Genomic DNA, 12,961 nt, shown 5'->3' on the forward strand with positions numbered 1-12,961 from the left:
CAAAATGCATTTTGTCAACAGTTTGTCGACAAACCTCAGAACTTTCTCTGGCAGCATTCCGCCTCTCAGCCATGAGGCAAAATGCAGCTGTCAACAGATTCTGTCAACAAGAAAGCTGTGTGGACACTTTTGGAGGGCCTTCTCTTAACAAGCAAGGCATCCAGAACAATGAGCAGCCCTGTTTGCTGTTCTTCCAGGTGCCTGTTTTGTTGAGAGAACAGTCCGACCACTCTGTCGACAGAGTGGAGCGCTCTTCCGATTGGCTTTTCTATGTCGCTGCACACTGTCAACATAAGTTTTGTTGGGAAATCATTTCTGACAGGGACTTCTGCCAACAGATTGCTGTAGTGTAATTGTAGCCGTTAACTTCCACAGATTCACAGGCTGTGTCTACACCACAGCAATCAGTCAACAGGAGTTTCTGTTGGAAGACATCTTCCAACAAATATTCTGTTGACAGATTGTGGTCAGATACGAAAGTGGATCACTCTGTTGATCCGCTCAGTCAACAGAGAGCAGCCAGGCTGCCTGGCCACAACCTAAAAAGAACGAACAACTGGCAGCACAACAGACAGGGATGCTCGGTGTCCCAGAATCCCTGTCTGTCATCAGAGGGCCCACCAGAGTATCCAGACTGTCTTTCTGTTTGACGGATTCTGTTGAGAAAGGCGTTCTGCCTCCTCGGGGAACAGCAGAATGCTGTCAGCAGAAGTGCAGCTTTCTGTCGGTTTACTATTGACAGAGTGCCTTGGTAATGTGGACATTCTGTGGGTTTTGTCAACAAAACTCCAGTTTTGTCAATAAAACTCTCTAGTGTAGGCATAGCCATAATATTTAGGGCCAAATGGGACCGTTATATCATCTAGTTTGACCTTATATATATCCCAGGCTACTAAATTTCATCCAGTGAACCCCATACCCTGTTTAAAGCAAAGCATTTACAAGGTCAAGGCTTAAGGAAGAACATGGCACTATTATGTACTTAAAGGCTCAGTATGGACAGCATTATTTCGAATGATACAAACCTCTTAGTTTAAGTGGGAGTTAAATGTGCATGAGCTTGTGTTAGATTTACTTATGAGGGGAATTCACGCTATATGTGAAAAATGGACTTCCCCTTTTTAAGCATAAATAGCTTTTGCTGATGGTGCAGCATGTCTTTTGCCTCAGCATTCTTGGATTCTCATAGACTAATGTTTTGCACCCTGTGTAATCCTGCACTGTGTTATTTTATTGTTCTGAACTACAGTATTCTACAGAATGTTGTTGTTTAATAAGAGGGGGTCTTCAAGGGTTGAGTAGCTCCGTAATAACAGAAGGGGAAACTTGAGACAACATCCGAATCCTAAGTTTGAAATTTTTCTTGACTGGCTCAGAAGTATAGTGCTGGATTTTTCAAAAATATTTGGTCTTCTCTATAGTTAAAACTAGTTCTTCATCATGGGGTTTGTGTACATGACAATGGCTCTGCCGTCTCACTCCATGGCAAGTGATAGATGAATTGTGAAAATGGTTGGTGCTTGTACAGCCATACTGCCTTCATCCCAGTGTGATTTCCTAACTGCTCCATGACCTGTACTGACTCCTGGACACAGTGAAACATTTCAATGCAGTATTTAGAGTATAGGGACAAATAGATACCTCACATATGGATAATTAAGCAATGCAGCATCTTTGAACAGTTAGCAGCTGTAAGTGAAAATCTCAACAAGAGACAACAGCCTAGATTCCACTGGGTTCAATAAATGTGACATTCATTCAAGTTCGGGGATTTAGACCCTAGGGGCTCTGGATCTGAATGGCACAGGTGATGAGACACGCTTACTCTCACAAGCACAAATGGTGAGCACTGTGGTGACAGCCTCTGAGAAAGTCTTTTCCATGTCAAGTGCTGAATGCTCTCTAGCCTCATTGGCTACATGTACACGAGAAGCCTCTCTCAACAGAAGTGGCTGTCAGAAGGGATTTCCCACCAAAAACTTCTGTTGACAGATCGCATCTACACATAAAAGCAGTTCGAAAGAGCAATCTGCTCCATCAACAGAGAGCAGCCAGAATGCCCGGCCCTCTCTCAACAGAACGGCTGCCCGAAGCTCTACAAACAGGGCTGCCCGGTGAACCAGATACCCTGACTGTCAGCAAAAGGGCTCTGGCGTGTCTATAGGGCTGTTCTGTTGACGGAACACTGTCAAGAGAGGCGTTATACCTGAACAGGGAGAGGTGTAATGCTGCCAACAGATGTGCTGGGTTTTGCTGACAAATTGTCGACAAAGCGCATTTTGTGTGTAGATGCTGCATGGTTTTTCTCGACAAAAGCCCAGTTTTGCTGGGAAAAGCCTCTTGTGGAGACATAGCCATTGACTGCAGAGGGAGCTGAGGGTTTTCTGTAGCACAGATTAAAACTTTTCAGAATCTCAAAAGATTGACAAAAATTGTTCAGCATTTTTGACCAGCTCTTTCAACACCTGGCTGGATCAAGCCTTTTTAATCTTCTCTTTCCTTCTCTTTGAATGCATTATTTTAAGTTAGTATGGATTGCTTATATCAGTTGTGGGTATTCTGGTGCAAGGTAAAGGAAAATCTGATGTATCGACCTATTCCTGTCTCATTGTGCAAATGGTACAAAGTTCTCAGTGTTAAGAGCTGTTGTGATGCTATCGTTGATAGCATTTAAATAAAGATTAACAAGCAGAACATTTTTCTTCTGCTTATGTGTAATGCAGATAACTTTCTCTTGTGGCCTAGTTTTGTTTTAGGAAAAATTCCCTGAGCTGGATCATTGAGAATATGGTGACTCACAAACATCTTATGATTTGCTATGAATCTTTCCATCAGAACAACATATGTTGCATTGATTGGGGAATAAAAGGCCCCTTCTCAGAAACGTTACACATCATGTATGTGGACTTTTAATCACACTGTACTTGGAAAACTGTGGGATGAATTTGACTATGGAAGACAGAGAGTCACTATATTCAAGCTATCTATTCACATTAGAAATGTATTTGTCTTTCTTACTTAACGTAAGTACTTGGCCCTATCTAATATATGCAGAAACTCCACAAAAGAGGATAAAATCAAATAGAAAGTCTAGTCTCGTGGGTGTCACAAGACAGCCATAAAATTTGTTCCCAGCTCTGCCACACATTTCCTGTATGACCTTGGGCAAGTTAAAAACTCCCTGTATCTCAGTCTAACCTTCTAGAAAATGGGGTCAATATTTCCCAGAGAGATTGTGAAAAGATCTTTGTGACTATTACCAAAATACCAATATTCTATAGAATAAAAGCTGCCTCTGTAGGCTTAGGTATCTCTGACATTTATTTAAATACACTAAGTCAATATACCAAAATTAATGATGATTCCACAACATATAATCATTCTAAATAACCACTCAGCATGAAAAGAAATATATTTGCTTTGATGCTAACACCCAGGTTTTGTTCACGTCCCACAAATGTTCTCACTAGCATGCTTTTGGCAAAAATGTTTGCCAAAACAAAGATTTTCTTAGGTTAATGTTGCAGAATATCTGAGTAAATTCAGAAATCACAAATGCGAATATACACACTGGAAACCCTTGTAGCCCTGAGTTGATACATTCTTAATTGTTCTGTGGGGATAGAGCTTGTGCAGCCTGGTAAGCATATGGCTGCTGTGAAGTGCTAGAACATGACCAGTGCTGATGAAGCTTCGGAAAATGTAGCTGGCAAACTGACTGGTCTCTACACAAGGGCTTATGCTGTGGCCAAATTTGGATGAAATTTCATAGGGATAACAAAAGGTCTGTGTTCCAAAGTATGATATTAAAGCTTCTGAAAAAAACTGCTATACTTTTTTTTTACATAGGAACACAAAATACACGTTAATTTCTGAGAATTAGAACTTTTGAGTTATCTAAACTCAAAAAAAAAATTAAATGGAGGTAGACAACAGATCAATGTCAAATTATTAATTTAACTATCTTAGTTGCACTAAAATTAATCCATTTGCTAGTAATGAGACCCAAATCAAAGATGCACTAAGGCTATGGCTACACAGCATGCTGCTGCCCTCTGGATCTTGCAAATGAGGGCAACAGAGAATTTCAAGCCAAACAATTAATTTGGTAAAGTCACAAATAATTGAAAACAGAATATTGTAATGGACAGCGTGCCCCAAGCTTAATTGTAGGCATTGTTATCTGCACTATGTATAATTAATTGACAAATAATTTCTAATGTAAAGAGAGTACATATTTCAAGGCATAAGTATTAAAAGGCAGAGTTACAGTTGGCCTGTTGACTCCAATTCTGCATCTCTTTTTTTTCAGTGTATAATTTCTCAACAGACAAAATTAAGGGATAAGGGGCTGTCAACAAGGGGGTTTGGGTCAAAAGAATCACATCTACATCACTTGTTTTGTGGCGAGAGAAGCCTCTGCTGGGATACAAATCACAGGAGAGTATGCAAATGAGGCGCATGGTTTATAAATGAGCGCCTCATTTGCATAGTTGAATTTTCTACTTTCTACAGGTAAAACTCTGGTCACCTGCTTCCCTTCTTCTCAGAGAAAAGTTTGACAAAGGCTGACTTCTGTTTAAAGCTCCATTCTATGGTGTGTTGGTGTTTGGGGCTACTTTGAAAATAATCAGAGGATCCCATCCTACCCGCACAGGGCTGCTGCTTCACCCAAGGGGAAAAGGTACACAGTTCCAGTAACTGTCCTTTGGGATCACGGCCAGCTGGTGTAAATTAACTTGAGCAAGAAAAGCCTAGCAGGTTCCAGAGAGACCAAAAGAGGCTTAAAGGTACCTTACCCTACCCTTTGCATTCCAGAGGGCAGAGGAAGGTTGAATTACAACTCCAAACTTCTGGAAAACCACTATTCCACTGAACAGGCAGGTTCTGCTCCAGCGTGGGTCTGGGCTATCAAAACATTATTCTACACAGTATTTTGGATGACAATTAAATATTAAAAAATAGTTTGTATGTTGATTTGTCTGTTCCATCTTCACAAAAGCTACTGTCTTTAGAGACATGCCCTCTCAGTCTTCTCACCTGCTCTTACCCACTATCATTTGAAACTGGTTCTACTGATGCACCCAGCATCTCTCAACTCTTACTATCTTCGCTATTAATTGAACATCACTGGTGAGTCAGCCCCTGTAACCTTTACATTGTAGATACGGAGGCTTGATCTGGTTAGCCCCATAAGGAAATCTTTTAGAAACACTTTTGGGAGGCTGCTAGTTTAAGGGTGGATTTTTCAGGAGCCTAAGGCTGTGTCTACATCAGATACTATCAAAACAAAAAGCAGTCAAGTAGCACTTTAAAGACTAGCAAAATAGTTTTGCTAGTCTTTAAAGTGCTACTTGACTGATTTTTGTTTTGATAGTATCTAGACTAGCACGGCTTACTCTCTGTTACTATTCTACATCAGATAGTTATTCTGAAAGATTTTTTGAAGGAAGGGGGCTCTTTTGAAAGATCCCAAGGAGCATCTACACACAAAAAGCATTCATTTGAAAGTAAATCAAAAGAATGTGGTGCTCCTTTCGAAATCGCTGTTCCTTTCTCATTTCAGGAAGAGTGCCCCCTTTCGAAAGCGTCTTTCAAAAGAAAATGTGTGTAGACACTCTTCAGGGCCCTTCTTTTGAAAGAACAGTCTTCATTTTCGGTTCCTGGCCTGTTCTTTTGAAAGAGAGGGAACTATGTGGACACTCTCTTTTGAAAAAGCAGATCACGCTTTTGATCTGTTGTTTTGTATGTGGACACACTCTTTCGAAAGAAGCTCTTTTGGAAGAGTTATTCTGTAGTGTAGAAGTAGCCTAAGTTACTTAGGAGCCTGGTCCCCACTGTTCTATACTTTTGAAAGTTCCATCCTGAATTCTTAGTTTTGTAATATGTCTTCCTCTAAGCAAGATGCTTATGTGTTTAAGGCAGGAAGTTTATAGTATTTCCAGCAGTGCCTCAGACTTCCTGTGCCACCTTGGGCAAGTCACTTAGGACCAGATTTGTAAAGATGCAAAGGATCTAAAGATATAACTATTACTAAGTAGTACTAGGCATCTATGAAAATTTCATTAGGTGCATATCTCCATCTTTAGACTCCCAAGAATCTTTTAAAATCTAGCCCCTATGCTGAGGTTTACAATGCAGTTGAGGGCAATTAGGTACTCAGGTCCTATTGAATTTTGGTGGGATTTCCCTTCACCTCCTTTGAAATTTTTCAGCAGTAAGTTCTCTGTTTCAGTTTCCAATCTATAAAAAGAGGCTTATGATGCTTCCTTTCATCCAGACTTGGTAAATCTTCTCTATTTAGTGTGTACCTTCTTTGGGGCAGGCCCTGTATGTTTGATGGTACCTCGCACAACGGGTTCCTAGCTTGTTGCTACTGTAATACAAATATTAAGTCTATCAAAGGTATTAATTATGCTTCTCTCACCATGAGATTTGAACACCAAAGATGCCTTACTTCCAACCAAATCCAATGTTCGGGTTGCACTCAGTGTAAATGTCCATCGTCTCTGGAAGCTTGTCATGGCATTGTGTGAGATTAGTGCCACATGATATTTGAATTGTCCTGCTTGTGGCATTAAGGCCAAATTAAAAGCCAGCATCGTATAAGGTGAGAAGTAAAAATGAACAATCAACAGGGAAGTGTTTAATTTTTTATTAATTTTTAATTCGAGCTGTCCCTGCTTTGGCTTGAGGTTTATCTACTGTTTGTCAAGTTTAAAGAAAAAAATCAGTTGGGGAGCACATTTCTCCACATTCCAGTCAAATGTTTTAGCAAATGCTGCTGTTATGAAAAGGTTTTCTAATAAGGAGAATAATGATCTTCAGATTCTGACCTCCTGGCACAGCAATGAGATTTGTCAGAAAGGGCATGTGACTAGTTAAGACACACAGACCCAGCTTGAAGGAAACAGCTGCTCATTTCATGCTTTAGCACTTGGCAGTTGGACAAGGAAGGGTGATGTTTGTGTTGAATACCTCTGCAGAACCAAGTACAGTAAGTGATTTTCCTTGTTGTTGTTTGTTTTTAACTGCCAGTGCTTTCCTATATTCATTTTAGGCATCTTGGAAAAAACACTTACAGGCAAGGCATATTTTGTTGCCCCATGATAAACAGTCATTCAAGAATAATTTAATTAGTCTGGAACCTTTGTTAGTAACAACATTGTTCATTGTTGCAGAAATGAAACTGGTATCTTGTTTTGCCCTAGTTCTAGCAAAGGAGAAAGATGTTTGTTTGCTAGGATGGTGAAATGGAAAGGTTGTTTATGGTCCAGATGTTTTCTGTTTTATGTGAAGTGGATAAGGGCACAAATGGGGAGTTTTGTCATTGTTATATTCCACTCTATAATACTGATGTTGAAAATCTGCAAAGGAATTCCATCACTATAATGCAATACAGCTTTAAAGAGATGCTTGAGATTGATGCTACTCGTTGTTATATGCTGATGAATGAGGCTGGATTTTTGGAAAGGAAAAAATAGAAACAGACAGATACATGTGGCGGGGAAAGCATAAGCTGTGCCATTAAAGGCTTCAATGATTGACAGTCATACATAATAGATACACAATACTGCCAATAAACAGGGACCACCAAGCCTCCTAAATATCTCTGGCCATCACAATCCAATTTATATTTGGATGCTCGAAGGTTTCTCAGGCATTCTTTCACTTTCTGATAACTTGTGTCTTAACATCCCAGGGTCACTGTATATTGGTCAGAAATGTGCAAGAAATAGAAGTGTTACAATACATACTGTAAACTAAATAGATTTTTTTCATCGCAGTGAGTTGTTATTTAGGCCTGGGGCATAGGAATTGCCATACATGAACAAGTTAATGGGCATTTGAATCTGGTATCCTGCCATGAGAGTTGAACTATACCAGATGCATCAGACGAAGGTGAAAGGGGGTGAGTGTGGAGATAAGCGGAGTCCAAGATGGTGTATATAAAGTCAGAAGGCAATTTCAGAATTAGGTCCAATGAAAACACCACTAGTTTCTGAACCTTCCTAGTCTTACAGACAGGTGGAGCAATGATTCTGATGCCAACTTGCCAACAGATCCAAAGGTGTCGACATGCACAGAAGGGAACTTTATTTATTCAGTTCTGACATCATGGCTTTTAAACCACTTCATGATATTGCCAGTTTAGTGCCATTCGTGATTATTAGAGCCATGAGGAGTCCAGTCTATAAAAGCTTTTAGTCTTTAGTGTATACTTGTGAGGACCATGTTAAATGTATCAGATTATGAAGCAAGTTGGAAAGGTTAGATGAAGGATGTTCTTTTGAATGCTAAGGTTAAGCCTGAAATTCACCAGAAAGCATCTCTGTCATATTGAAAGGGCTTGAGCTGTATAACACCAGGAAAAAAACAATAAGGTTATGAAGGAGAAAATCACCAGCTTCTTTCCCAGTGGCCCCAGATGGAGTACTGATATAAAATGCAACCGCTGCCCGTTCTTTCAGTGTGTGGTAGAGAGGTATATCTCGGGAGTGGAAGCTGGTAGGCTGGGATGAGAACTTCTCATGTATGATCTCATCACAGATTATTGGGCAGTCCCCAGCTGCTGAAAATTCCACCAGCTTCCAGATGTCTTTTTATTGGCTATTCTCCTGGCAAAGACTACCTGGAACACAAAGTACATCGGCCACACCCCTCCTTTCTGTTTTCTGGCCCCTACGCAAATCTGACCCATCCATTATACCAGGTACATTTGGGGGTGGGGGACGGGCAAAAAGCTATTATGCCTGTTCAGTGCTAGTTGGAGAACCTTTAGCCTATGAGAATGTTCTGTGAGGCCAATTTTGTCCCCATTTGTGTTTCTCTGTACAGTCAGTAGAATAAAGGGGCTGCTTCACAAAACAGACTGTGGCGCTGGTGATTATTACATGATGAAGATGATGGAAGCACACAGTGTCAAGATAATGTGCAGATACTAGGGAATTGTTCCTGAAAAAAATGGCAATAAAGCAACTATTTCACTGTATGGCAGGCACACAGTTTGTGCCTTTTGCAAATGTCCCCACTGTGTGTATTTCCTGTTAAGGTCATCTAAATTCAGTAAATTTAAACAATGAAATAGAAAACAAAACTAAAAGTTCTGAACTATATGCACACCTAATCGTGTTATTTAGCCTCACGCTGTGATGTACCTTTATTCATGTATTTATCTTTTCACTATTAATATAATTTAGTTCTCCTGGAAAATGGTAGCACTAGATACTCAAATCCTCAGTTCACAGAACAGAGAAAGGAGCAAAGTTCTCAATGCTGCAGTTTTGTTTCAACCCTTATTTCAAGCCCCCTTTCGTGCTGTCTATTAAGCACTAACCCTGTATGCTGAAGGATGAGAGGGTATTGCAATGTTGAGACTATTCAGCTCTTGGCCTCTCTGATGAGTACCTGTTAATGCTACTGTAATTGTGAGGATACCTATTGCTCTTATTCATGGAGGTCCATATGAGTGTGGAGTGCATTACAGACGCTGGGAAGATAAAAATCTGTGCACTAGTAGGTCTTACCATCAAGGACCAGATTCTGCACAAAACTCAAGAGCTGCGTCTACACGTGCACGCTACTTCGAAGTAGCGGCACCAACTTCGAAATAGCACCCGTTGCGTCTACACGCGTCGGGCGCTATTTCGAAGTTAACTTCGACGTTAGGCGGCGAGACGTCGAAGTCGCTAACCTCATGAGGAGATAGGAATAGCGCCCTACTTCGACGTTCAACGTCGAAGTAGGGACCGTGTAGACGATCCGCGTCCCGCAACGTCGAAATTGCTGGGTCCTCCATGGCGGCCATCAGCTGGGGGGTTGAGAGATGCTCTCTCTCTCCAGCCCCTGCGGGGCTCTATGGTCACCGTGGGCAGCAGCCCTTAGCCCAGGGCTTCTGGCTGCTTCTGCGGCAGCTGGGGATCTATGCTGCAGGCACAGGGTCTGCAACCAGTTGTCAGCTCTGTGTATCTTGTGTTGTTTAGTGCAACTGTGTCTGGGAGGGGCCCTTTAAGGGAGCGGCTTGCTGTTGAGTCCGCCCTGTGACCCTGTCTGCAGCTGTGCCTGGCATCCCTATTTCGATGTGTGCTACTTTGACGTGTAGACGTTCCCTTGCTGCGCCTATTTCGATGTTGGGCTGAGCAACGTCGAAGTTGAACATCGACGTTGCCGGCCCTGGAGGACGTGTAGATGTTATTCATCGAAATAGACTATTTCGATGTCGCAACATCGAAATAAGCTATTTCGATGTTGGCTGCATGTGTAGACGTAGCCCAGTATGCATAGTGGTCCCCCTGGTTTCATTGCATGCAGTCAGTGAGGCTACTCATACGTAAAGTTGAGCACAGAGTGTTCATCATATCACAGAACAGAGAGGCTCTCCTCATACACCAGACTCCCACTATTCTAGGTGCAGGTCAAGCACTCAGTGAAAGTATTGTCCCTTTCCCCAAAGTATGAGAGACAACAGGTAGAGGTGGGGAGGGAATGGGGGCGGGGGGCAAGGACAAATGACAAGTATTGGTTAACATGACAGGCAGTGGTGTCTGTACACTAACAGCCTAATCGTTGTCAAGTCTTTGCAAGTGCAGGATGTAAAGACCCATTTCTCAGGGACTTAAGGCTGCGTGGTACATCACAGAAATCTCTCTCAACTTGGTAGAATCAGGGCCTGACCAACAGTCCATAAAGTCGTCTTTTCTTTTTTTTTTTTACATGGTAGCAATTACAAGAATGATATTGGTGCCACTTCTTCAAAAGTTTAACTAACTGCTTTAAATTGGGTTCTACTGACAGGAGGCAGAACAGATTCTGTTAGCAGGAAGGCATCCTTGTCCATCTTTGGAAACCATGCACATCTCCCCATCTCACAGAACTTTAGCAGTGTCCTACTACAGCAATTTCTGTCCTAACCAGAATTCTGTCATCCAGAACTCTCAAATAACTGGCATTCTATCCACACATAAATTTTAGTTATGTTTTCCATAAGTACTAATAAATAGAGTATAAGTTTACAGAGTACAATACTACTGTGGTTAGTAAATAAAGTACTCAGCATTCATTTTTGTTTGCTTTTTTAATATCTAATCTTGTTTTTTCTTAGTGTTATGCATTTCTAGGTATATCTCTCTCTATTATCCAGAATATTATACAGAATCTGTCAACTTTCCGGTCCCGGGGTTGCTGGATATGGAAGAGTTTTACTGTGGCTACGTCTACATGTGCACCCAACTTCGAAATAGCTTATTTCGATGTTGCGACATCGAAATAGGCTATTTCGATGAATAACGTCTACACGTCCTCCAGGGCTGGCAACGTCGATGTTCAACTTCGACGTTGCTCAGCCCAACATCGAAATAGGCACAACGAGGGAACGTCTACACAGCAAAGTAGCACACATCGAAATAAGGGAGCCAGGCACAGCTGCAGACAGGGTCACGGGGCGGACTCAACAGCAAGCCGCTCCCTTAAAGGGCCCCTCCCAGACACACTTTCATTAAACAGTGCAAGATACACAGAGCCAACAACTAGTTGCAGACCCTGTATATGCAGCACGGACCCCCAGCTGCAGCAGCAGCAGCCAGAAGCCCTGGGCTAAGGGCTGCTGCCCACGGTGACCACAGAGCCCCGCAAGGGCTGGAGAGAGAGTATCTCTCAACCCCCCAGCTGATGGCCGCCATGGAGGACCCCGCTATTTCGATGTTGCGGGACGCGGATCGTCTACACGTCCCTACTTCGATGTTGAACGTCGAAGTAGGGCGCTATTCCCATCCGCTCATGGGGTTAGCGACTTCGACGTCTCGCCGCCTAACGTCGATTTCAACTTCGAAATAGTGCCCAACACGTGTAGACGTGACGGGCGCTATTTCGAAGTTACTGCCGCTACTTCGAAGTAGCGTGCACGTGTAGACGCAGCCTGTATGTGATTTTGTTTTTCTTTACATGACTCATAGAGTTTAGAAAACATTTTTATGTATTAAAAATCCATGCTTATGGTCAAATACAGTTAAATAGAAATTAAAGATTGGCTTTTACAGTTCTCTGGACAAGCATATTTCTGCTTTACAAGCTAACTGAAGGGCAAATACAAATTCACCAAGCCATTCTTTCACTGAAGATGTTGTAAACTAGGCTGCTCCCAAGAAATTCCCACATTAAAGAGAGGAAACTAGATTAGAACATGCTGTAGGGGTTTGCTCAACTTTTTCCCAAAACTGTCTGGATGTGGTTACAAACAGCTCACCCAACTACCTTTTCAGAAGATTGTTCCTCTTCTCGTAAATCTGTATTCTAATGTATTGATTTTCCACCATTGAATTTAGCTGCTGTATTTTCAAGATGACCCCTTATTTTATAGAGCAACATATGACTCCATATTTGATGAACAAATCTGGGGGTTCATGCAGTTTCAGGCCTTGTTACCAATTGCAAACCATCATTATATAATCCTTAAAGCTCAGTCAGTAGCTATGGTTTTTATGCATTTTTATAGCAGTTACTGGCTGATCATTATGAATTATATAATGATGGTTACAATTGGTAACAAGGCCTAAAACTGCCTGAACCCCCAGATTTGTTCACCAAATATGTTGTCTTATATTGCTGTCTAAAATTTTCACTTGATTCTAATCTCATGTTCATTCACATAAATCTTGAAAAGTCTGTTGAAATTAATGAACTAACAGTCGGATTTTTTTAGCTGAGTTCAAAATCTAGTCTACAGACTCGACCTGATTTTTAAATTTAGAGAGAAGTTTCAGGAAAGGTGCAAGAAAATCAAGTAAGTAAACTGTTGCTGAACTTCAGGCCTGAGCAGGCCCATTGACTTTCATGAGACTACTGCTACCTGCAAAGTTATGCATGTGTGTGTGTTCAGGTTGCGGGGGGGAGGTCAGCATGTGGGAATGTGGAAACATGCACAATCTGAAATTGAGAACAACAAGAAGTCCTGTGGCACCCTATG

General features: G+C 41.6%; 1 protein-coding gene across 3 annotated transcripts in view; it reads left to right on the top strand.

Moving 5' to 3' along the window:
* Positions 1–12,961, top strand: part of RASGRP3 (RAS guanyl releasing protein 3) — a 94,476-nt gene that overhangs the window by 13,555 nt on the left and 67,960 nt on the right. Inside the window, exon 1 of one of the 3 annotated variants that reach the window (XM_074989709.1) lies at positions 6,947–6,997. The exons of the other annotated variants lie outside the window; for them this stretch is intronic. The gene's annotated coding sequence lies outside the window, so the exon portion shown is untranslated. Of the gene's footprint in view, positions 1–6,946; positions 6,998–12,961 lie in introns of those variants that run through there. 3 annotated transcript variants of the gene reach the window in all.

Source organism: Carettochelys insculpta, chromosome 3 (assembly GCF_033958435.1).
Source record: "Carettochelys insculpta isolate YL-2023 chromosome 3, ASM3395843v1, whole genome shotgun sequence".
Lineage (NCBI taxonomy): Eukaryota > Metazoa > Chordata > Testudines > Carettochelyidae > Carettochelys > Carettochelys insculpta.